Here is a 23,473-nt window from a genome sequence, read left to right on the forward strand (position 1 = left end):
TGATACAAGTTCCTTGAACTCACCCATTATCAGGATGTCGTCTAGGTATATTATTACCCCTTTTGCTCTGAGCCAAGCTGCTACTGGGCGGAGTACCTTTGTGAAGCACCAAGGTGCTGAGGATAGTCCTTAGGGGAGGCTCGAGAACTCCCAAAGCTTGTTTTGCCATGTGAAGTGGAGGGATTTTTGATGAGGGGGCCAGATCGGAATAGTAAGGTAAGCATCCTTGAGATCTGATCTTGTTAAACAGCCGCTTTTCTTAGGATGTCTCTTAACAGATATATTTCTTCCATTTTAAAATTTCGGTAGACTACCCATTCACTTAAATCTTTGAGGTTTATGACTGGTCTCATCCCTTAGTCCTTTTTCTCTACCGGGAAGTGTAGGAGAGTAGGATCTGCTTACTATGGCTACCCCCACTATTTGCTGGTGTTTCACTGTTTCCTGACTGTAGTCTGGCCGGGGCCCTGCTATCCAGGCCCCAGCCTAGCTGCTTCCTCTCTAAATTGATGCATGTTCATTGGGTACACTCCAGAGTGATTACTGAGTTACCCTTGTGAGTCCCTAGTATATGGTACCTTAGGTACTAAGGACATAGGTACCCCAGAGGCCTACCAGGGGCTGAAGCATGTATCATGCCACCCCTAGGGAGCCTTCCAAAATGGCACCACAGGACTGCTACTGCAGCCTGGGTAAGATGATGCATGCACCCCTTACTAAGATATAGGTTACCTATATCTACCTTTAATCACTGACACATATAAACCTATCAGTCACTCCTATGGCAGGCCTTATCAATCCTGAAGGCAGAGTGCTTGGTTTTGTGTGAGAGGGTGCCCATGCATGGGCAGGACCCCTATGCAGCTTTTTGAATATATTCTCTGAAGCTGTTCTGTGATGTAGCCAGACCATATACACTTAAGTGCATTATAACCTCGCTGTAAATGCTAACTTTGGAATGGCTGCATGGAAACATGGTTGATGTCAAAAACTTTGGAATCCTACCCCCCCTCCCCCTACCTCCTGGCGGCAGGGGTAGAATTCTACCCTTCTAGAGGGAGAGACATGTACACACTGGTCTGCCCATTAATAGTTTAAACGAGCCCTGGCATCACAAAATGGATGCCACAGCCACAGACACGTCTGACCTCCTGCTGCTGGACGAAACTTCGGCAGGGGAGGTCTGGACTATAGGTTTCCTGTCACAGGGAGGTGTAACCACCTCCCAGACAGGCTTAAGTGTATTGGGGCTGGGTGGGTGCATTCAGAGAATGCTTTTCAGACAATGCTGGGGGCACACTTGGTGTCCCTGTGCATAGCCCAATTCAAACCGGTTGCAGTGGTGCTCAGCCCCTGCTCTGGAACGAAACTGGACAAAGGAAATGGATGTAGCCACCCCTCTTTCCTGACCCTCCCATAGGTGGGTCCCACAGTATGTCCAACCCCTTTCTTCAGTATAAGTAAGGGACCCCTGGCAACAGGACTTTAGACTACACCTGGACGAAACTCTGAAATAGAATCCTGGAACTTCGACGCACTACTAACGATTAGAGGACAGAAGAATCTCCCTTGGGGTCAAGGAGTGACTACCCTGTTCAAACAGGCACCAACAAAGCATTTGCCAGTCTGCATCTTCGAAGCTCCCGCCGGACTCTGAAGTACCCGCAGCCCAGGAAAAGGGTTTATAGACTTCTCTAAGGCCGAACTGAGTCCCCAGCAAAGCTGCAACCCACAGCCCTCACGAGTGACGCGGAACCGGAACTCCTGACACCGTGCACATTTGCTAAGTGCATTAACTTCCCGATCTTTTCCAAAGTTGTGCTTAGGATTACTTGTAGTCGAAGACCTGAGCATCATCTGCACCAAAGATTGTGGGCCTTCACTCCAAGAGTGTTCTATGGGCCCGCTTCTTGCATTTCTGCTTGAGGCTCCTTTGCGATCCCCGGTTCGTCAACTGGTGGGTCCCCCCAAAGGTAACTCTACTTTTCCGTGGGCTTCCCTGGTTGCTGCAGACGTGCCCTGACTCCCTACCAAGTGGTGAGTCACCCAGAGCTTGCTGGTCTGCACCGAAGCCTATCTCTGATTTCTGCGTGGGTTGCTGTTGCCAAGGCTTGTTGGGTCCAATCCGGACACCGGCATCGCAGCACTCGACATCCTTTTGTGAGACAGCTCAACTCCAACTCCTTGTTGTTGTCGACGTCTCCAGGACCTCGTGGCTGAAGAGTCAAGCTTCACCTTCTTCACCTGAAATCACCCGACATCGGTGGGCATCCGCTCGCTCATTGCCTTCCTGGTCACTGGCAAGTGACCCAGACTGTCCCCTCTGCTTTCATGTTCTTCTCATCCTTGATCCAGGCTTGGATCCACCCGGACCCTTTCCACTTGGATGCCAGCAGCACTTTACAGCAGATCGCCATTGAAAACGACGACGAAACCCGACACGAAAAGACACCTATGAACCCGGCTTCCCTGGGTGAGGTAACTCGAGTACTCTGGTGCTCCCGTGGGTGTTGACTCTGGAACCTCCTAGTTCTAAAGAGGTTTGCTCCAAGTCCTCTTCCAAGTGTCCTGTATCTTTGAATTTCCAACTGCCAATTTCCCCATAGAAGTTATTGGTGGTTCGCAGCTGTGTTTAGACACTGCACGCATCCCCTGTGTCACTAACTTGTGTGGTTCCTGGTGGCTTCATCAGTTCTAAAGCCTCTAGGCCTTGTATGCATTCAAGTCATGGTTCTTAAACCACTTTAATGATATATGGTTTGGTCTAGGGCTCAACTTATATTGTGCTAATTTACTGTGTGCTAATTAAGTTTACTGAATGTACTTTTGCCTCTAGCCTCATAAAGAGACTAGAGGGATGTGTTTAGAATCAATACATATATTTTATATATATACCTGGGGTGGTTCTCCTTTCAATTGGTCATTCACGAGATTATAAACTGGCAAAACAAGCTGCTTTACATTCCTTCAAGACTTAGCCTGAAGGCCGCTCTCAACAGCTACCACTTGGATAGCTTTCTATTAAGGTTGTCTTTAACCTACCATCAATAAGGGTCGTTTGGACTGGTGCAAGGTGCCCACTAGAATAGTGGACAACATATGCCAGGCCAACTTCTCACAGGAAGATGTTACTGATAAAGCCATCCCCTGGAATTAGTACCCCCATGATGGCGTCTTTGGCTAGTAGGTTCTCTACTTCCTTTGTTACCAACTTTGAGTGCTCTTGCAAAAAAATTATTTCCCTTGGAGTTTTGTTTTGAACAGGTGTGTCTATGAATTCTATTTTGTATCCTCTGACCTTTTGTAACACCCAAGGGTCTTGTGTCACTAAGTTCCAGTTCATACAGAACTAGGCCAGTGTTATGGCAGAGTTTTTGGCTTTATTTAGCAGTGATATAGATCATTAGTCTTGCTCGCATCTAGTATAGGTATTCTTAGCCTGTGTTGGCCCTTTTAAGCCCTTTTTCCAGACCTAGAAGAGGATAGCTGCTTAATATGCCTTTATTCTTGACTTTAACCTGTCTATTGCCTATTGGCTTTGACATATTAGACATATTGGTATGGTTTATGTAGGTATTCTGACAGAGCTAAGGAGCATTTCACCCCTTTCAGGCCTACAGGCCTAAAGCTAGAGAGACTCCATCTTGATGGAAGCAGAGAGGCTTTTTAGGGCAAAAGCAATGTTTATAGTTATAACTGTTGTTCGCCTTAAGCGGACCGGAGAGAACCGGCCAGAGCTGAATCTAATCAGGAATTGTTCCCGGGCTCAGGTCTCTAGACGAAACAAGCAGACTGGCCACTGTGGGAGCGTCTAGCGCAAGGAGCCTGGTGCATGGGATTGGTGGGAAGAAGCTGCTGGCTGGAATTTTCCATGAGGAAACAGCATTCTATATTTGTGAAGTGCAGAGGCGGAGTCAGTGAGTCAAGCAGAGGGGAGTCAAGCAGAGGGGAGTCAAGCAGAGGGGAGTCGAGGAGAGAGTCCAGCAGAGAGTCCAGCAGTGGAGTGGAGTTGGCAGAGAGAGAGAGAGGGTTCAATCTGGAGAAGAGCTGAGTTGAATAGTGAGCTGAAACTGAAGGAAGCAGTCAGAAGCAGTTGCTTATCAGGAGGAGGTGTGAATAGCTGGAGTCTGAAGTAATGCCTTTTAGAAGAGATAGAGGAGAGCTCGTGGATTAACCTATGGGAGCAGATGGAATTGGACATTGGCGCAGAGACAGAGTGAATAAGATAGTGGAATGAACGGTGATCAGAGCGGCAGGAACCATTAAGATTGAAGACGGAAGGTGGAGAGACAGTTCGTGTGGGGGAGAGGAGTCCAGAGACAGAGTGATCAGCGCAGAGGTGTACCCAAGAGTGCAGGAGAGAGAGAGAGAGCATGAGATGAGCCAAGGCACAGACGAGAGAGGAACCCAGATGACAGCTAGAACAAGACTTCACACTAATCAGGTGATATTGTTTTCATCACATTAGCTACACTTAATCTTTTCCCTTTCAGCGGAGTGTTCCTGTTATGTGTAATCCTTCTCTTTCAAGTGGTGTGTTCTACCTATAGCCTTTGTTAGATTTGTATAAATGTTTATATTACTATAATAAACAATCCCCAGTTTATAACAAACTGGTGTGTAGCCCCTATTCTTGTTCACTGAAGGTAAATGTCGCTTCTAGGTGTTTGCTAGATATGTGAATGGATGAGTAATCCCAATCAGGTAAGTGGTGATCACATAAATAGGGAGTGAGTGAACCTTTGATGCCAAGAGCAGAGAGTACATTATATAATCTGGAATTATATTCAAAGTCATTATTGTAGTTTCATCCCGAGTAGACAGCTGAGATAATATCCCAATATATATATATATATATGTATAGGTGTTCATAGGAATGTGGTCGTCGTTGATATGCGGCGTTAATGAGAGCACTGGGGGGTTGAACCAGTGTGTATACCCACTGGATTGTGGCTTGAGTAAATGAGAGCACTAGGTAGTGGAACTAGTGTGTAGTTTCGCAGGATCGCGAACACTTTGGAAAAGGGAGCATTGGGTTCTGCAGGCCCGTGTGTAGACGCACCAGATTGTGTGTCAGATCTGCCCTAGGGTAGAACGGTCTGGGTCAGGGTGGCCGCGAGACCAACTGATGTGAATAAGTGTGGTGTAGGGTATGGATATCCCTAGTAATCAGTGAGTATTTTTAGTATCCCTATAGATTTAGTGGTGTTCTTAATAATATGAGCTTGTATATTGCGAGTTCCCCATCCTCAGGTAGGTACCAGGTGCCTGGATAGAGGAGTCCTGAGGAGGGAAGAAGGTGAGTACGTTCTGGCTGGGTTGGAGGGGCCCCTGGGGGCTGATCCCACCTACTCAGAAAATCCAGCCATTACAGCCAGTCTCCCTCCCACCTTTATAGGGGAATCTAAAGGGTCTTTCATATGACCCACCTGATGAGAAGCTTTTTAGGTTTCGACTGGGGAACGGAGCTTTTAGCTCCGCCCCCAGAGAAATCTTAGGTCTCTTACAGTGTACTCTTAGTCCCGCCCTCTGTTTCATTGGCTAACTCCATAAATGGAGGCTAGCCATTGGAACAGAGAGGCGTCCGTCATGGCCGGACCAGATTCGGGGGCGTTCCCGAGAATTTTTGGCTTTTGGCTACATCATGCTACGTCAGCCAAAAGCCGGGAACGCCCCCGAATCTGGTCCGGCCGGGCCGTGCTGGCTGCTGTCCTGCCTTCCTCCCGCCGTCCCCCCTCCCCTCGCTGTCCTGTGCACGTTTCCCGCCTCCCTCCCGCCGTTCGTGTCCTCTCCCGCCCCCCTCGTCTTCTCCCGCCCCCTTCCCGCCGTTCGTGTCCTCTCCCGCCCCCCCCCCGTGTCCTCGTAGGTGCTTGTTTAGGCTTTGGTCTCTGATTTAGTTTTATTAAAGGCAACTTTAAGTGTTCCGGAGAAACGCACCCGAAAGTCGCCAATTCTCATGAGCCGGCTGCCGTTCGTGTCCTCTCCCGCCCCCCTCCCGCCGTTCGTGTACTCTCCCGCCCCCCTCCCGCCGTTCGTGTACTCTCCCGCCCCCCTCGTCCTCTCCCGCCCTCCTCCCGCCGTTCGTGTACTCTCCCGCCCCCCTCATCCTCTCCCGCCCCCCTCCCGCCGTTCGTGTACTCTCCCGCCCCCCTCGTCCTCTCCCGCCCCTCTCCCGCCCCCCTCCCGACGTTCGTGTACTCTCCCACCCCCCTCGTCCTCTCCCGCCCCCCTCCCGCCGTTCGTATACTCTCCTGCCCCCCTCATCCTCTCCCGCCCCCCTCCCGCCGTCCATGTCCTCTCCCGCCCCCCCCCCCCGTGTCCTCGTAGGTGCTTGTTTAGGCTTTGGTCTCGGATTTAGTTTTATTAAAGGCAACTCTAAGTGTTACGGAGAAACGCACTCGAAAGTCGACAATTCTTATGAGCCGGCTCCCACATCCACTTACAACATACAGGCCAGTAATCAGGAGCGGGTTTCCTCACAAAAAAATAATTTCTTTGCTTTTTGGGACTAAAAAAGATGAAAGAGGTTGCTTTATTAAGAGAGGACGGTTAATGGGGGGGGGGGGGATCTCTAAAGGACGTACATTTGTGATACTAACCGTTAACCGTTTAATTTACAAAGTTTGCTTTCAAAACTAAAGCCAGTATTCATGCTCGGATGCATGCTTTTCTTTACCATCGGCCTGAGTGCCAAATGCTGTAAAGCAAATCCGGTTTTTGCCTTTATTGCCTTTTTAGAAGTTTTGTTGCAATGAAAGTAAGGAAGGAATCATCTGTAATTGATTCAGCCCCGTGCGCTTAGCGTTTTCACTTTAATGGAATTCAATTTTGCCATCTAAATAAGGTTGCACTGCTGTCTGGACCTGCGTTATGAGTACATTGCACCTTCGTTAACTGAGTGCCACTACTTTATAACAGCTTGCCCTAGCTGAGTTTGTACAACTAAAAAGTGCAGCTAATTTCTTTTAATTGGGCTTATGGCAATTCCCTTAATGCTGACAACTTTTACCCATTTGTTGAGTCTTGCCAGGGGGCTAAATATTAAGTTCTAAGATGCTTGGTCTGAAAGGAAAGGTTTGAGTCCTGCTGTCTTTGTTGTCAGGGGCGCTAGAGTCCAAAGAATGCTGTCAAGGTTCAAGCACATAAGTAAAAGATAAGCCTTCATTTGTTCCCACCTTTTTCATTGTTATATTATTAATTCATGTTTTCTTTTGGCACTTTTATTGCAAACACTAAACAAGTGGCCACTTGTAATGTAATTATTAACTGTCTCCTTACTTTCACAAATTTGGACATGCTCCTTTACTGCATGTTGCCAATTTTGATGTTTTATTCTAAAGGGAATAAGCTATCATTCCTCAAGCTATCAGTTTCATTTGTCACAAGGGCAATCTTGCCCCTTAAAAGGCTGATGGTGTTTGGTTATTTTGATTGCAAAAGGAGAACTAAACATATAAAATGATTGAATGTTTGCAAGATTTCCAGTGAGTTAAACAGTAACTGCTATTTTCTGGTGTGGTACGACATAAATTTGTGGCAAGACCTGGTAAGACTTCCCTCCAATGTTGCAGATTCAATTCCATTACATTTAATAGTAGGGCCACATTAGCAAACCCAATACGTCAGCACTCACCCCACATTAGCAAACCCAATACGTCAGCACTCCACTGCTAAAGACCTATTGGCTTTGCCACTGCTTACTTACAATTTGTGCTTCATTCTGCATTTATGCCACTTCAAAGCAATGTGCACAACAGATGCTCTTACTAGCCAATACACGCTACTCAATTACAACCGCAGAAGAAAGAATGAATAAATAAAGTCAGGTAACAATAAACATCTTCTATTCAGCGCCAAGATGCCCACGGGTGAACGTGCGCTTTACAAATACACTGTATGTTATTCCAGGGAAGTTGGTATTGGTTAAGGTTTTAGCTAGTCAAACTCAACACATCCCAATTAATTGGGTTTTTATTTATTTATGTCATTTGTAGAGCACATGAATCACCCCGGTTGGGATATCTCCGCGTTTAGGACGCATTTGAGACGGCAGGGTCGGAGGCTCAGAACAGTGAGGTTTTTCGTTTTTTTCTGAAGGACATTTAGTTAGTGCATTGATGAATGTCCAAAGTTAGTTGGTTACAGATTTGAGGGGCTAGGTAGGAGAACGCTTCGCCTGTTAGTCTGGTTTGTTTTATTTGCGGGACGGACAGAAGAGCCTTGCCTCCTGAACAGAGGGTTCGCGACGGAATATATCTGACTAGTTTGTCCACCAGATATTTAGGTCACATTTTGTTCAAGGCTTTAAATACCAAACAGCTGATTTTGAATAAAATTCTTCTGCGAATGGGCAACCAGTGTAATTTGCGGTGTAGGGGGGAGCACTTGTTACTAGGCGTACAGCCGTATTCTGTACCACTTGAAGACTGCTCAGGTAGGATTCCTTTGCAGAGATCAGCAGGGCATTGCTGTAGTCCAGACGGCTTAGAACTAAAGCATGTACCAGGGTTTTACGTGTGGAGGAGGGGAGGAGATGTAAGACTCTACGAAGTAGGTTAAGTGCATGGTAGCATGTTCGCATAGTTGCAGCAACATGCTCCGACAGGTTTAGTTTGTTGTCGATTAGGACCCCAAGGTTATTAACCACAGGTTTTGGGGATGGCACTCGTCCCAGTTCCTCGGACCACCAATTAGGTGTCCAACTGGTTATAGCTTCCTTAAATAGCATTGCAAAGTATGCCCATCTGCAAGAGAGTCATTCCCTGTCGATGCCCACAGATCAAGCCATACATTAATATGGGGTTCCGCTCCAACACCAGGCACACATGCACGCTGTTTAGCCTAGGGATTTTTAGGTCTCGGCTCAACGCGCGGAAGCGCGTCTCCGCCGAGATCTTTTGTTAGCGACTATGCTTCCCAGGAGACAGTTTCAGCCATGCGCATCCTTCGAGCCGATTTGTAACTGGAACGCGCGCTGTGGCCAGGCGCTGTCTCCTGGGAAGCTCAAGCAGCACACACGCATGCGCATACACACACACACAAGCGCCCATGCACGCACGCACATACATACATACATACAGAGACACCACCCCTGACACATACACACACACGCGCACACACACAAGTGCACCGAGGCCCCCCCTCCCTCCCTCCCTCCCTCCCTCCCCCGCCGTCACCGTCGCACACATACATACACACACGAGCATACACGCACACACACACACACACAAGTGCACCAAGCCCCCCCAGCCTTTTGGAACTTACCTGGCCAATGTCGGGGACTCTGCTCAGCACGCGGCGCCCAACCTCCTGCTGGCGCGGCCCCGGGGCTCCACACCGCTCACAGGAGCCCCGGGCGCAAGACGCATTTCACTCCGCCTGCCTCCTCTTCCGGTCTGGACGTGGCCCCGCCCCCGTCACAGGCGACCGTGCCCGACTTCCAGCCGCAGCACAACCATGGCAGTAAACAGGATGCCCCGCCATACCTCCAGCCTACACCGCGGACCCAATCTCTGAAGTCGGAGGGTCTCTTCCCCGCTCTGCAGCACCCCCACTGGCTACACCGCTGCCCTGACCTCCGCCATCCAATACCGTCGTGAGTACAAGACCCGCTCTCGCAGAGGCACCTCCCAGCATCTTTGGCACCCCCAATCCACCAACTTCAGCATAGACACCTGTGGAATTGTTGAGGCGGAGCGCCCGTTCCGGGGCCGGCATGAATGAGTGCTGGGGTCTCCACCGCTCCCCTGCTCAACACGTTTCCCACGATGGCGGCTAGAGCCTCTGGTCAGCCCTTTAGTAAGCCTCTCAGTCTTGGGCTCCAGGCAGGGGTGACTCCAGCTATATCCCAGCGGGTCTCCGACAGCATTAAGCGCCGCCGACTGCTGTCTGCCTCTTCCTCTACAGCCACGGCGTCACCAGGCGTTCCCGGGGGCAAAGCGGCTTCCTCAATACTCGCCGCCCTGCGATCGCCTCCTTAGCTGTTCTGTTCGGTCTGCTCTGGGATCCGCACCGCTGCTCTCTGAAGGACCACCATTATAAAAAATGGGGTAACCCAAAACGGTTGTTGGACCTGGGTAATCAGTATTATCAAAAACAATGGCCCAACCCGTGGTTATTGGCTGGATCAATCAATCATATGCTCACAGTTGATCACTTCTGAGATTAAACGAGGATTAAAGCTATTTACCTCTAAAATGATTAAATCATAGAATATTCATTCCATTAGAAAAGCAACCACCTATCACAACTCATTTATTTACAATAAGGAGTTTTAATAGAGTACTCCAAACACAGCGAAACATTTATTTATATACATTTGTACAGTATTCACAGCAAACGGTAAAGGAAAGAGCTAGTGCTTCTATAAGGGTGCCGGAAAAAGAAGAAAGTAGTGGTTTAAAGAAAAAGGGGGTGTAAGCCTCAACGAAAAAGTGACATAAGATTTTAGTTAACTTAAGGCAAAAGCTGGTATTTATCCAACGTATTAGGTAAACAGGCCACTATTGGTATTGTTCAAATTTTTAAACAATCATACAGTCTTGACTAGCATGTATAATGTTCAGGGGAGTAGTGGTCCTGGTTATTGGAAGGGGGGCGTCGACGTTTCGACCCGTCTTGGGGTGCAAGGGTAACTGGGAACCTCGACCTGCGGGTCTTCCTCAGGACGTAAAAGGCAAAGCCTTCGTACCGTAGCTAAAACGCTGTCTGCCCAATTTGCTTTAATGGGAAGTTCACAATCCTCATGTTTCTCGAAGGACGTGAAGGGAATGGCCACAATCACACTCCAATTTATTGGTTGTAGACCGTCAACACAGAAATTCGGTTGTGTAATTCAACAGTGTTGATACTGTTCTCATGCACGGAATCGTCTATTACTGCAAGTGTTCATGTATCGATATCACCGTGGAGTAACGAAGAATATAGCTTAGTCCTGGCATCTGACGGTGCTTTTTACTTCTCCAGTATTATCCTCAAAGGGAAATATTCACAAGAGTGGACGATGTCCCAAAGTTCAATTGCCAAAATGTGCGTGCGAGTGGTTGTTTGGTTGATGTCGGCTCGCCAAGCTCGGAACGCACGTAGTGTCATTCACATGTCAGCGCGATGGCCGCGACGTTGGTTGCAAGGAGTGCGCGCGGGCAGTTGGGTTGTTGACACTGACTGGCCAGCTTAGAAGTGCACTTTGGCAATTGAACTTTGGGACATCGTCCACTCTTGTGAATATTTCCCTTTGAGGATAATACTGGAGAAGTAAAAAGCACGATTCCGTGCATGAGAACAGTATCAACACTGTTGAATTACACAACCGAATTTCTGTGTTGACGGTCTACAACCAATAAATTGGAGTGTGATTGTGGCCATTCCCTTCACGTCCTTCGAGAAACATGAGGATGGCGAACTTCACATTAAAGCAAATTGGGCAGACAGCGTTTTAGCTACGGTACGAAGGCTTTGCCTTTTACGTCCTGAGGAAGACCCGCAGGTCGAGGTTCCCAGTTACCCTTGCACCCCAAGACGGGTCGAAACGTCGACGCCCCCCTTCCAATAACCAGGACCACTACTCCCCTGAACATTATACATGCTAGTCAAGACTGTATGATTGTTTAAAAATTTGAACAATACCAATAGTGGCCTGTTTACCTAATACGTTGGATAAATACCAGCTTTTGCCTTAAGTTAACTAAAATCTTATGTCACTTTTTCGTTGAGGCTTACACCCCCTTTTTCTTTAAACCACTACTTTCTTCTTTTTCCGGCACCCTTATAGAAGCACTAGCTCTTTCCTTTACCGTTTGCTGTGAATACTGTACAAATGTATATAAATAAATGTTTCGCTGTGTTTGGAGTACTCTATTAAAACTCCTTATTGTAAATAAATGAGTTGTGATAGGTGGTTGCTTTTCTAATGGAATGAATATTCTATGATTTAATCATTTTAGAGGTAAATAGCTTTAATCCTCGTTTAATCTCAGAAGTGATCAACTGTGAGCATATGATTGATTGATCCAGCCAATAACCACGGGTTGGGCCATTGTCTCTGAAGGACCACAGCACTTCAATTCCGCCGTACCGGCCCGCTCTCCGTGTCGTCACCGACACATCGCAGGTTCCACCGACGCCATCTTGGCTCTGCTCGGGCAGGGTTCAACCATCCGCTCGGTGCCCAGCCCTCGTCGACCGAGGTTGTTTGACATACAGCTCTCCATGTTACCAATGCAAACATTTCTGACTTCCCACAGCTGATAAACAAAGGTGCCGGTGTAGGTATTGTCCTGTTCCTAATGAGGCACCTATCGATCTTTCTTCTTCAAATACCATTTAGCAATGATAATCACCTAGTTCATGGCTAATGTCCTGCTTCTCTAATTCTCTTCAGGTGCTACAAACATTGACAGTGTCCTTGAATCAATAGTACCCAACATTTTTGTCATCATTGTTGGAGACTATTAACTGTACATTAGCAATCAGCTTCATCTGTACTTGCAGTTGTCCTCTAACCACTCACTGCTTAATACTTGCACAACATCCACATGTAATCAGGACAACCCATTAAACCTCACACTGATTTCAAACCTACTGTCATACTCTCTATTCATGGCTGATCATTCTCTGTCTGTCAGTAGTGAATGCAGAGTAGTGAGTAGTGAGTGCTGAGTGCAGAGTAGTGAGTAGTGAGTGCTGAGTGCAGAGTAGCGAATGCAGAGTAGTGAGTAGTGAGTGCTGAGTGCAGAGTAGTGAGTAGTGAGTGCTGAGTGCAGAGTAGTGAATGCAGAGTAGTGAGTGCTGAGTGCAGAGTAGTGAGTGCAGAGTAGTGAGTGCAGAGTGGTGAGTGCAGAGTAGTGAGTGCAGAGTAGTGAGTGCAGAGTAGTGAGTGCAGAGTAGTGAGTGCAGAGTAGTGAGTAGTGAGTGCTGAGTGCAGAGTAGTGAGTGCAGAGTAGTAAGTAGTGAGTGCTGAGTGCAGAGTAGTGCGTGCTGAGTGCAGAGTAGTGAGTGCAGAGTAGTGAGTGCAGAGTAGTGAGTGCAGAGTAGTGAGTGCAGAGTAGTGAGTGCTGAGTGCAGAGTAGTGAGTGCAGAATAGTGAGTAGTGAGTGCAGAGTAGTGAGTGCAGAGTAGTGAGTGCAGAGTAGTGAGTGCAGAGTAGTGAGTGCAGAGGAGTGAGTGCAGAGGAGTGAGTGCCGAGGAGTGAGTGCAGAGTGAGTGTGCAGAGTAGTGAGTGCAGAGTAGTGAGTGCAGAGTGAGTGTGCAGAGTAGTGAGTGCAGAGTGAGTGTGCAGAGCAGTGAGTGTGCAGAGCAGTGAGTGCAGAGTGAGTGTGCAGAGCAGTGAGTGTGCAGAGCATTGTGTGCTGTTGAGTGCAGAGTGCTGTGTATTGGCAATGTTAATGACAATGCCATTTATTTGTGATTTAAAGAAAAAAAAAATGTCATGAGCAATGCCAATAGCTCTACCATTAATGATGCCGAGACCATTGCATTGCAAATGCTTGTTACCTTTGGTGGAGATTATAGGGCCTAGCAAGACAAGGCGGCTTCAGATCAGTTTCACCATATTGTTTCAGAATACAAGTAAGCACAAGGCTGCTCGTATTAAATGCCCTACTATGAGCATCCACAGCCTTGCAGTAATCTACAAGGTGCTGCACAAAGTAGGTACATTTTTTTATTGAAATTATGGAATAAAACAGGTGTACATCAAAACTGCAATGGCATGAACATTAGATCATACAGGATTAGGCAGGTATGAAAGACCAGCACGGTATACAAGCCATTACAGTCAGACTATAACAATAGAATAAGAGAAAATGTTGTGACGATCAAGCAAAGAGCTAGGGGAAAAAAATAGAATATGGCGAACTAGGTGAAGAGGAACAGGGAGGGGAAGGGTAGGGGAATCTGGTGAACCTAAGAAGTACCTACATTAGTGCGAAAGTTCCCAGGAGGCTGAAAGTGTGGATCCAGACATGTGTATGGTACATTTTGAAGATTCGTTTTTTAGGTTTCGCCTGGGGCACGGAGCTTTAGCTCCGCCCCCAGAGCGGGCACGGAGCTTTAGCTCCGCCCCCAGAGAAATCTTATGTCTCTTACAGTGTACTCTTAGTCCCGCCCTCTGTTCCATTGGCTAGCTCCATAAATGGAGGCTAGCCATTGGAACAGAGATCTGTCCGTCAAGGCCGGACCAGATTCGGGGGCGTTCACGAGATTTTTTCCATGGGCGGAGTTTCGTTTTTTCCCGTTCCCTTCCCTTTCACTGAAAGTGATTTGTTTCTGGAGCTCAGGTCAGATGCACTGTCCATTCCCGCCCCCCTCCGTGTGCCTCCCCGCCCCCTCCCGCTGTCCGTGAGCTTTCCCGCCCGTCCCCTCCCACCCCTCCCTCCCGCTGTCCGTATCCTCGTAGGTGCTTGTTAAGATTTATCGTTTAAATGTTCATTTACATAATCATTCTTTCAATGGCTCAACCTATGTTTTGGTTTCCCACCTCAAGCGTCTCATGGCTGTCCCGGACGTCTTTATGAGTGACAGTTGCCCTGGCCTATGAGCGTACTGAAAATCTCTGCGCACACTAATCATGGAAAGGGAAGTGGCTGCTGGGTGGGGCTTGCGTGCGTCATGCTAGGTGAGGGCAGTTCCTGCTGGAAGGCTTGGTCTGCTCCCACAGTGCTTTACCCGGGACTTGCACCGCACTTAGGGCTTCTGGCAGCGCGGGAGCAGCGGCGGACATGACACAGGCCGGGTCCGAGCTGCTGCCCGACGGCTTCGAAGATGAGATAGATTCCGTAATACCGCGGTCTCCTGTGCCCGCCCAAGGGTCTGCTGCTCTCAGGCTCTTCGGTGACGCTGGGAACGACCGGCTGGACTTTAAGCTGGCGGCTGCTGTGCTATCCCCGGGAGGATGTGGGGGCTCCGGGAGTGACGAGGAAGAAGTGTCTGAGGTGAGCAACCCATTGATATGCCTGGGCCAGAGGCGGTCTCTCTTTCGGGCCTGCCCCCCCCGACACCGGGCACTGCCCCCTGCATTAGTTACCACCCACCCCTCACTCCAAGGGCAGCCATGACCAGTTTACAGCATTGAGCACACAGTCCTAATCCCTTCAATAACATTGAGTACATCATCTCCTTAGGCCACTGCCACCATACACTGTATTGTGACCCTCACATCTGTCACACCAGTTACAGTTGTGACCCTTCCCAAAATCACCGCTCACTCCCCACTGGCACCCACTTCCACCAGGACCCCCTCAGGATTCAGCAGTCATCCACCTGGGCACGATTGCAGTGACTGCAGCCAGGCACGATTTGCAGCTCTACACCTCTTACTCAATATTGCGTAAAGCCACACACCCCTAATTTAACTCTGGGCACAGCTCTCCTTATCACAGTTGCATAGCATGTAGCCACAATACTCCGACATAACATTGCTCTTTTCTGCACACACGTTAATTACTCATGTCATACCAGATACAACCACAGGTACAACTGTGGCCGTTGATCTCGCATACAACAGAGCACTGACCTCTGACACCGTGTGTGGTTCTTTCTCACCTTAAAACTGACACTCGATTGTCACCACACAGCAGTAAAAGCATCTGTGCAGAGCTACTCCCCAGTCTCTCTACCCTTATTTGGTACAGTTCTAATCACTCCGTCTACTTCACCTGGCACAGCTCGTTGACATAGGGTATGGAACTTGTTCCTGCTAAATCAGGCACGACTGTGACCCTTTATTCAGTCCTCCAAACCATTCAGGTATTGGTTTCTGGCACAGGAATGAGCTTTACCCACTGGATTTGCCCAGGACAACAACCCTCTTTTAATTGTTAATCATTGGTGCCTTGTTGGTTTGTGGTTGATGGAGACTTAAGTTAAATATCCAGTGTTGTTTCCATGGAATGACTTGTGAACAATACAAACCGTCTTAAATTGGGAGTTTTCTTTAATTGGTGTGTTGTGAAGGCATGTGTAGTGTTATGTGATTGCTGCATTGTGGGCTGTGAGAGCTGTGTGGACTGTGAGAGCTGTGTGGACTGTGAGAGCTGTGAGAGCTGTGTGGACTGTGAGAGCTGTGTGGACTGTGAGAGCTGTGTGGGCTGTGAGAGCTGTGTGGGCTGTGAGAGCTGTGTGGGCTGTGAGAGCTGTGTGGGCTGTGAGAGCTGTGTGGGCTGTGAGAGCTGTATGGGCTGTGAGATCTGTGTGGGCTGTGAGAGCTGTGTGGGCTGTGAGAGCTGTGTGGGCTGTGAGAGCTGTGTGGGCTGTGAGAGCTGTGAGAGCTGTGTGGGCTGTGAGAGCTGTGTGGGCTGTGAGAGCTGTGTGGGCTGTGAGAGCTGTGTGGGCTGTGAGAGCTGTGAGAGCTGTGTGGGCTGTGAGAGCTGTGTGGGCTGTGAGAGCTGTGTGGGATGTGTGGGCTGTGAGAGCTGAGCGAGCTGTGTGGGCTGAGAGAGCTATTGGCAATGTAAATAACAATGCCATTTATTTATAAGTAAACAAAAAAAAAAGAAATGTCATGAGCAATTCCAATAGCTCTAACTTTTCCAAAGGCGAAACCATTGCATTGTAAATGCTTGTTTGTCTTCTGTCACCTCTGGTGTTTCTGAAACTGTCTCTTTGTCTTTGGGGGTAGAAGTTTGAGTAAGAGCCATGGGAAAGTTAAAAAAATATGTTCCCTTGTGCCATGTAGGGTCTTGAGGAAGGTATCCCTCGGCCGGGGAACTGACCCCTTGTTCGCCTGGCCCTTCCAAAAACTCTGTAATTGAAAAGATCTGAAAATACCTACATACTTTGCCATTTCTTTAACAAAATCTTCGCCAAAAAGTTGGCCCTGAGAGGAAGGTCCTCCTTCTTTATTGATATGCTCCATTAGTTTGGGGTCAAGCTTGAGGTGGATACTCTTGCTTCTTTCATTTGAAAGATCCGTGTTCGCGTTACCTAGAAGGCAAACTGCTCTCTGAGCCACTCGCGCAATTCCTTGGGGTCCACTTGTGATTCGCCCAGGTAAGCGGTCTCAGCCATCTCAAAGATCTTGGTAAGAGGGCTAATGATGTCCAGTAGTCGGTCCTGGCAGGACTTTAAACCTCTATCTAGGCCCCTTCTAGGGTCTTTTCTGCCTTTGTTAATGAATGTTACAACTTTGGGTCAAGTTTGGGTATAACTGTTATTTTATCAGGGAGGGATAACCGAGGGCATTCGGAGCTTAGACGAGAACTCGCTTCTTTAGGAATTTCCATTCTTAGCCAGAAGGTTGTATATTCAGCCACGTGCTGAGAAGGGGTCCATTCAGGTGACAGGGGATGTTTTATAAGGAGGGGGTTAAACATATTGTCCCCTAGAGGGTCAAGAATCCCCATCTAAGACCCAGAAGCCTTTGATGCCTCATCAGATGTCCCTTTTTTTTATCGTGGGAGAGTCTTCATAGTCAGAGTCAAACTCTGAAGGCAGGACTATTTCAGCTCTGGTTCATATGTCTCATCATTAGCAGACTTGCTAGATATTGGGACAACTGGGCCTTCTTCATGCCCAGCCACAGTGTCACACACACTGAGTTCATCACCAGCTTCCTCCGGTAAACCCTCAATTCTTTCTTTTGATTTCTTAATTTTTTCGTGAGTGTTCGTCACCTGATGGTCTTTTTCTCTGGGTCTTATTAGGCCAAGAGGAACACCCAGATTGATTGCATACTTGGTTTTGTGAAAGGGTTTCTAATTTCTTATTATATAACCCTATTATCTATCTCCTCTAATTTTCCCTCAACTAAAAATAATCTAATTGCTGACCAGACAATAGTATAATATAAAAAAATAATTCCCTGTAGATGAGGGATTAGAAATACAGGTCGGCATGTATGGTTAATTTTATGAAGTACTAGGAGCAGCAGGAGGCAGCCTCTGTGATCTTCGTGCTGAAAAAGCTTGCCAAATGTCGTTTTGGTGAAAGCAACTCGGTTATTGAGGTGTACCTCGTAATCGAAAGTCTTCCAGTGAGGTCGCATTTGCAGCTGAGGCCGCACAGGGATAGTATGGTACCCTCCTCCCCGACCCCATCCGAGGAAGGAGGCATGCAGACCAGCCCACGGACCAAAGGTATAGTAGAATTTAGCTGAAATGAGGCTCACGCTCACGCTGGCAGCGTTGCTGCGGTTCCGTAAGCCTCATTCTTGAAAGCTAAGGATAGAGCATTGGGGATCGCACTGGTGAGCGTTAGGTCCCGGCACTATGTTTGAATGCGGGCTGGTGGTAGTGGTTTCAGAGCGTGCAGGAGTTGCGCTGGCGAGCACGAGGCCCCGACGTGACATTTGAATGCGGCCTGGCCCGGTAGCAGTGATTAAACAAGCATTTACAATGCAATGGTTTCGCCTTTTGAAAAGTTTGAGCTATTGGCATTGTAAATGACAATTTTTTTTATGTGTTGGTTTTGAAAATAAATAAATAAATGGAGTTGTCATTTACAATGCCAATAGCTTAATCTCTCGCAAATGCGAGCCCTATAGCATTTGCAATGCAATAGGTCGCATATTTACGCGAGTTTGAGCTAATGATATTGCAGATAACAATGCGTTTTATTTATGTTTCAAAAACCAAGACATAAATAAAAGGTCTCTCACACTGCTGTCTCTCACACGCTGCTGCCTCTCACACACCATGCTCTCCCACACACCATGCTCTCCCTAGAAGACTCACACTGCTGCCTCTCACACACCATGCTCTCCCTAGAAGACTCACACTGCTGTCTCTCTCACACTGCTGTCGCTCTCACGCTGCTGTCGCTCCCACACACACACATGCAGAGAGCGACACACACACAGCCACACACACACACATACAGAGAGCCACACACACAGCCACACACATACATACATACAGAGAGCCACACACACACAGCCACACACACAGCAGCTAAACCCTGAGCAGCAGCTAACCCCTGCACAGCAGCTGAGCTACCCCCTGCATACTAGAGCGAGGCAGGTGCAACACAAGAGCGGAGCCTTTGTTTTCACCACCTCTGTTTCCACACAAGTCTGCAGAGCACGACTGGCGCACTGATCACTTTAGCACAGTAGCTAAAACTTGCACAGCAGCTCTCCTCTGCATAGCAGCTAAACTCTGCACAGCAGGGCGAGGCAGGTGCAGCGCAAGGCTAGGGCACTCATTTCCACTCAAAAACCCCATCTATTTCTACACAAGTGTGCCGTGCACTGCCGTCTTCCTATCCCTATCTGACAGCAGCATAGCATCACTCCACCATCAATAGTTCACCCCACACACTGGAGGCAGGTAACTAACTTTGGGCTTCAGAATAGCGTGTTGATCCAGTAAAGCGCTTCTTCGCCTCGTAAGCGCGATGCAAATTCAATTATAATACAATCATGTTATGGATCGGCCCCCCATGAACGGAAATGCTGGCAGAGTTAAAACACGGGCCGGTATATGTAACAACCACAGAAACTACGTTAAACTGCACTGATCTTAATGTGACAGTACTTTGTTTTAAACACAAGTTAAAAAGATTACAGTTCTGCTCTGCCACATTATTTTAATTTCGCTAAAATCCGCGAACCTAAAATGAGTCTCTCCCCCACATCTACATCCATCCCCCATACTCACGCCGACGCTGAACAATGTAATCACTATGTGTTAATTCATCCATCTGTACATTCACTCCCATCCACCCAACTAAAACCGCATATTGATAACCCCGGATTCATCCCATAATCCATCAGCCTATGTGCGACGTTTGTGGCGTATAGTAGCGGTGGCATTGGTTGAACGCGTTTGCACCGGCACATCTCCATACTGTTATGATTGCGCTTTCTATATGTCGGTCAGCGCGTACGGACCCTGCTAAAGTTACCTCCTGTCTGGTACTTACACGGACGGTCCGTGGGTTCCACACACTATCTGTTCCTGTGTTAGCACTTCCGCATTGCATCACAAACACCACCTCTGACCATACTCCAGGACTAGTCTGGAAATAGGAGGTACTGTTACTGTAAAGTGTGTAAGGTAACCTACCATTGGAACATTGGTTCTCAGCCAATCCTAGTTCACCACACAGAATTCCGAAGCGCGGATTGGCTGTGGCGTGTACCTATACCTCTTAATGTACTCTAGTCGTACTCACACAGTCGGCAAATTTCTCCAAGTAAGGGAGCCTGCTGTGGTTGGTGGGCGGGGGACGAGGAAGTGGAGCGGGAAGAATTGACCCCCGGGGCCCGGGTGCTGAGCATGAGCGATGCCGTGCAAAGAGAAACATCCACAACATGGGCATGTAGAGACGACAGCAAAGACACACACAAAGACGTAAAACAAACAGGGAGACGACATGAGACGGGGTACACGTACAAAAAGGGAGACGACATGAGACGGGATACACATGCAAATAAAATTATAAACAAAATGCTGCTTACCTGATCGCAAATAACAACAACTTCCTGGCAACTTAAATCTCGCAGACCACTCCTCTATCGTATCGGCCATTGTGGCAAGATGACGAAGGGAAGGTCATCATTTGGCAAACGCTGAAACAAGACGCACACACTGTGCCGTCGTTGTGGTTCAAAGGCGTACCATCTTCAGAAATGTACCTGTGGCAAGTGCGGATATCCCGCCAAGCGCAAGAGAAAGTATAACTGGAGTGTGAAGGCTAAGAGACGCAACACCACAGGTACCGGCCGTATGAGACACTTGAAGGTTGTCTACCGTAGATTCAGGAATGGATTCCGTGAGGGCGCAACACCAAAACCGAAGAGGGCAGCAGTTGCAGCATCCAGTTCCTCAGAAATATTTTGTTAAATAAAAAAATGCCACTCCTTGCAACGCACTGGTGAGATCAGGGCAGACATCCGGGCAACACACCTGGAGGTACAGAGCCTCCTAGCAACGCACCGGTGAGATCAGGGTAGACATCCGCGCAATAAACCAGGAGGTAAAGAGCCTCCTCGCAACGCACTGGTGGGATCAGGGCAGACATCCGCGCAACACTCCAGGAGGTACAGATCCTCCATGCAACGCACTGGTGAGATCAGGGCAGACATCCGCGCAATACACCAGGAGGTAAAGAGCCTCCTCGCAACGCACTGGTGAGATCAGGGCAGGCATCCGCACAATACACCAGGAGGTAAAGAGCCTCCTCGCAACGCACTGGTGAGATCAGGGCAGACATCCGCGCAACACACCAAGAGGTACAGAGCCTCCTCGCAATGCACTGGTGAGATCAGGGCAGACATCCGCGCAACACACCAGGAGGTACAGAGCCTCCTCGCAACGCACTGGTGAGATCAGGGCAGGCATCCGCGCAATACACCAGGAGGTAAAGAGCGTCCTCGTAACGCACTGGTGAGATCAGGGCAGACATCCGCGCAACACACCAAGAGGTACAGAGCCTCCTCGCAATGCACTGGTGAGATCAGGGCAGACATCCGCGCAATACACCAGGAGGTAAAGAGCCTCCTCGCAACGCACTGGTGAGATCAGGGCAGGCATCCGCGCAATACACCAGGAGGTAAAGAGCGTCCTCGCAACGCACTGGTGAGATCAGGGCAGACATCCGCGCAACACACCAAGAGGTACAGAGCCTCCTCGCAATGCACTGGTGAGATCAGGGCAGACATCCGCGCAACACCCCAGGAGGTACAGAGCCTCCTCGCAACGCACTGGTGAGATCAGGGCAGACATCAGCGCAACACACCAGGAGGTACAGAGCCTCCATGCAACGCACTGGTGAGATCAGGGCAGGCATCTGCGCAACGCCCCAGGAAGCACAGAGTCTCCTGGCAGCACACTGGGGGGCTCCGGGCATTTGTGCAACACACCAGGAACACACAGGGCCCTCGCGCAGCGCACGAGTGAAATCCGGCTATTCGTGCGGTGCAACACACGAGGAAGCCAAGAGACTCCTCGCCTCGCAGCGCCCCAGTGAGATGGAGGGACGGAAGGAGGGGCGATCACGGCACTTGTGCAACAAACCAGTAATACAAACGGCACTCTCGCAGCACACTAGTGAAATCACTGCATCTGGGCAAACACACCAGGGAAACGCTGAACCTTCTCGCAGCGCACTAGTGAAATCAGGACATTTAGGCAGCACACCGAGCCCTCTCGCTGTGTACCACGGAGCCCCTGGCATGTGTGCATCACACCAGGGGGCATAGGACCTCTTGGTAGGGCACTGCGGTGGGGATCGGGGCATTTGTGTTACACACACAGGGGAGTAAAATCTCTACATATACAGAGTGCAGAGATCTGGTATCATTCAGCCACCTCTGTATGAGACAGAGGCGAGCAGAGGGACTGGCCGCAGCGCAGGGAGCACAGGGCCTTCCAGAAGCACAGGGTTCATAGGGCGAGCCTTCGATGAACAGAGCTCCGCACCTATGGCGGTATGAACAGGGCATTAAGTGGGCTGGGTCCTGCAGGTGCTGAGCACCCGTAGTTAGAAAGAGCAGATGTTGAGAAGATCACGGGTCCGTATCGGGCTCTCTAGGTTTGCCCTCACCCTCTGTGATAAAAAAAAAATCTCAGTTCTGCAACAGTGCCGCCCTTCCCTGCCTTTGATGTCATTTCAAAAATACTCGTTGTAGTTCTTAAAGTCTCATTTCAGAACTGACAACCACTGACTAAGCAAATAGTCCTGGCTCATTGTAGGTGTAATGTTAGTTGTATAATATATCTGGAAGCAGCATCAGAAGCAGCAAAATACCAATCAGGCGGCACACTATGCTAATCACAGATTTTCAGTTCACGTGTTTTTAAGCCACACCCGTTGCAGCACCCCGCGCGGCGCGCCTCAACCTTGGTGCAAGTCACCAGAGGGCGGGACAGCATCCCCGGAGCACAGTCACCTTATGGAGCACGCGGGGGTCAAGCAGCAATATTGGGGCACACTGCGGGGTAGAGGTCCGAGCAGTACACGGGAGAGGAGGGAACTTTGGAACACGTAGAACATTTATTTCTCCAGAGCGCCAAGAATCCAAAGCAGTGTGCAGTGCACCAGGAAACATTTAAACTGTGCATAGCTTTCCAAGAAGCACGGACACCCGGTGCAGCACACTGAGGCGCACGGGAGCACAGCAGCCTCCAGCACACTGAAGAGCATGCATCCTCCAAGCAGCGCACTCGGGCGCCCGGTGTCACCGAGCAGTGCCAGAGGGAGCACCGGGTCTCTGCCCAGCTCACTCCGGGAGCACAGACTCTAGCACACTAAGATCACACGGTTACAAGCGGGAGTACAGACCGTCTCCGCTCAGCAAGAGGTGAGAGAGAGCCTTTACTGAAGTCCGAGGAGCACACCGCCTCCCTGCAACACGCAAGGTAAACTGGAGCATAAACAATGACCCCCGTGGAGGGGGAAGAAAGAGAGAGAGACGGTGAAGTGTGAGATAGACAACGAAGCGACGTAGAGAGGAAGGGTGCCTCAGAGGTATAAAGTAAAGCATTTTAGGGCATATGCACTTTTGAATATCATGTTGGTTAGGACTAAAATACCG

The 23,473-nt window shown here is 49.0% G+C and overlaps 1 pseudogene; it reads left to right on the forward strand.

The window, feature by feature from the left end:
- Nucleotides 1-20,474: 20,474 nt before the first annotated feature.
- LOC147685205 (large ribosomal subunit protein eL37-like) lies at nucleotides 20,475-20,795 on the forward strand (annotated as a pseudogene).
- Nucleotides 20,796-23,473: the final 2,678 nt, after the last annotated feature.

This window comes from Lissotriton vulgaris, chromosome 10 (assembly GCF_964263255.1).
Source record: "Lissotriton vulgaris chromosome 10, aLisVul1.2, whole genome shotgun sequence".
NCBI classification, from domain to species: Eukaryota; Metazoa; Chordata; class Amphibia; order Caudata; family Salamandridae; genus Lissotriton; species Lissotriton vulgaris.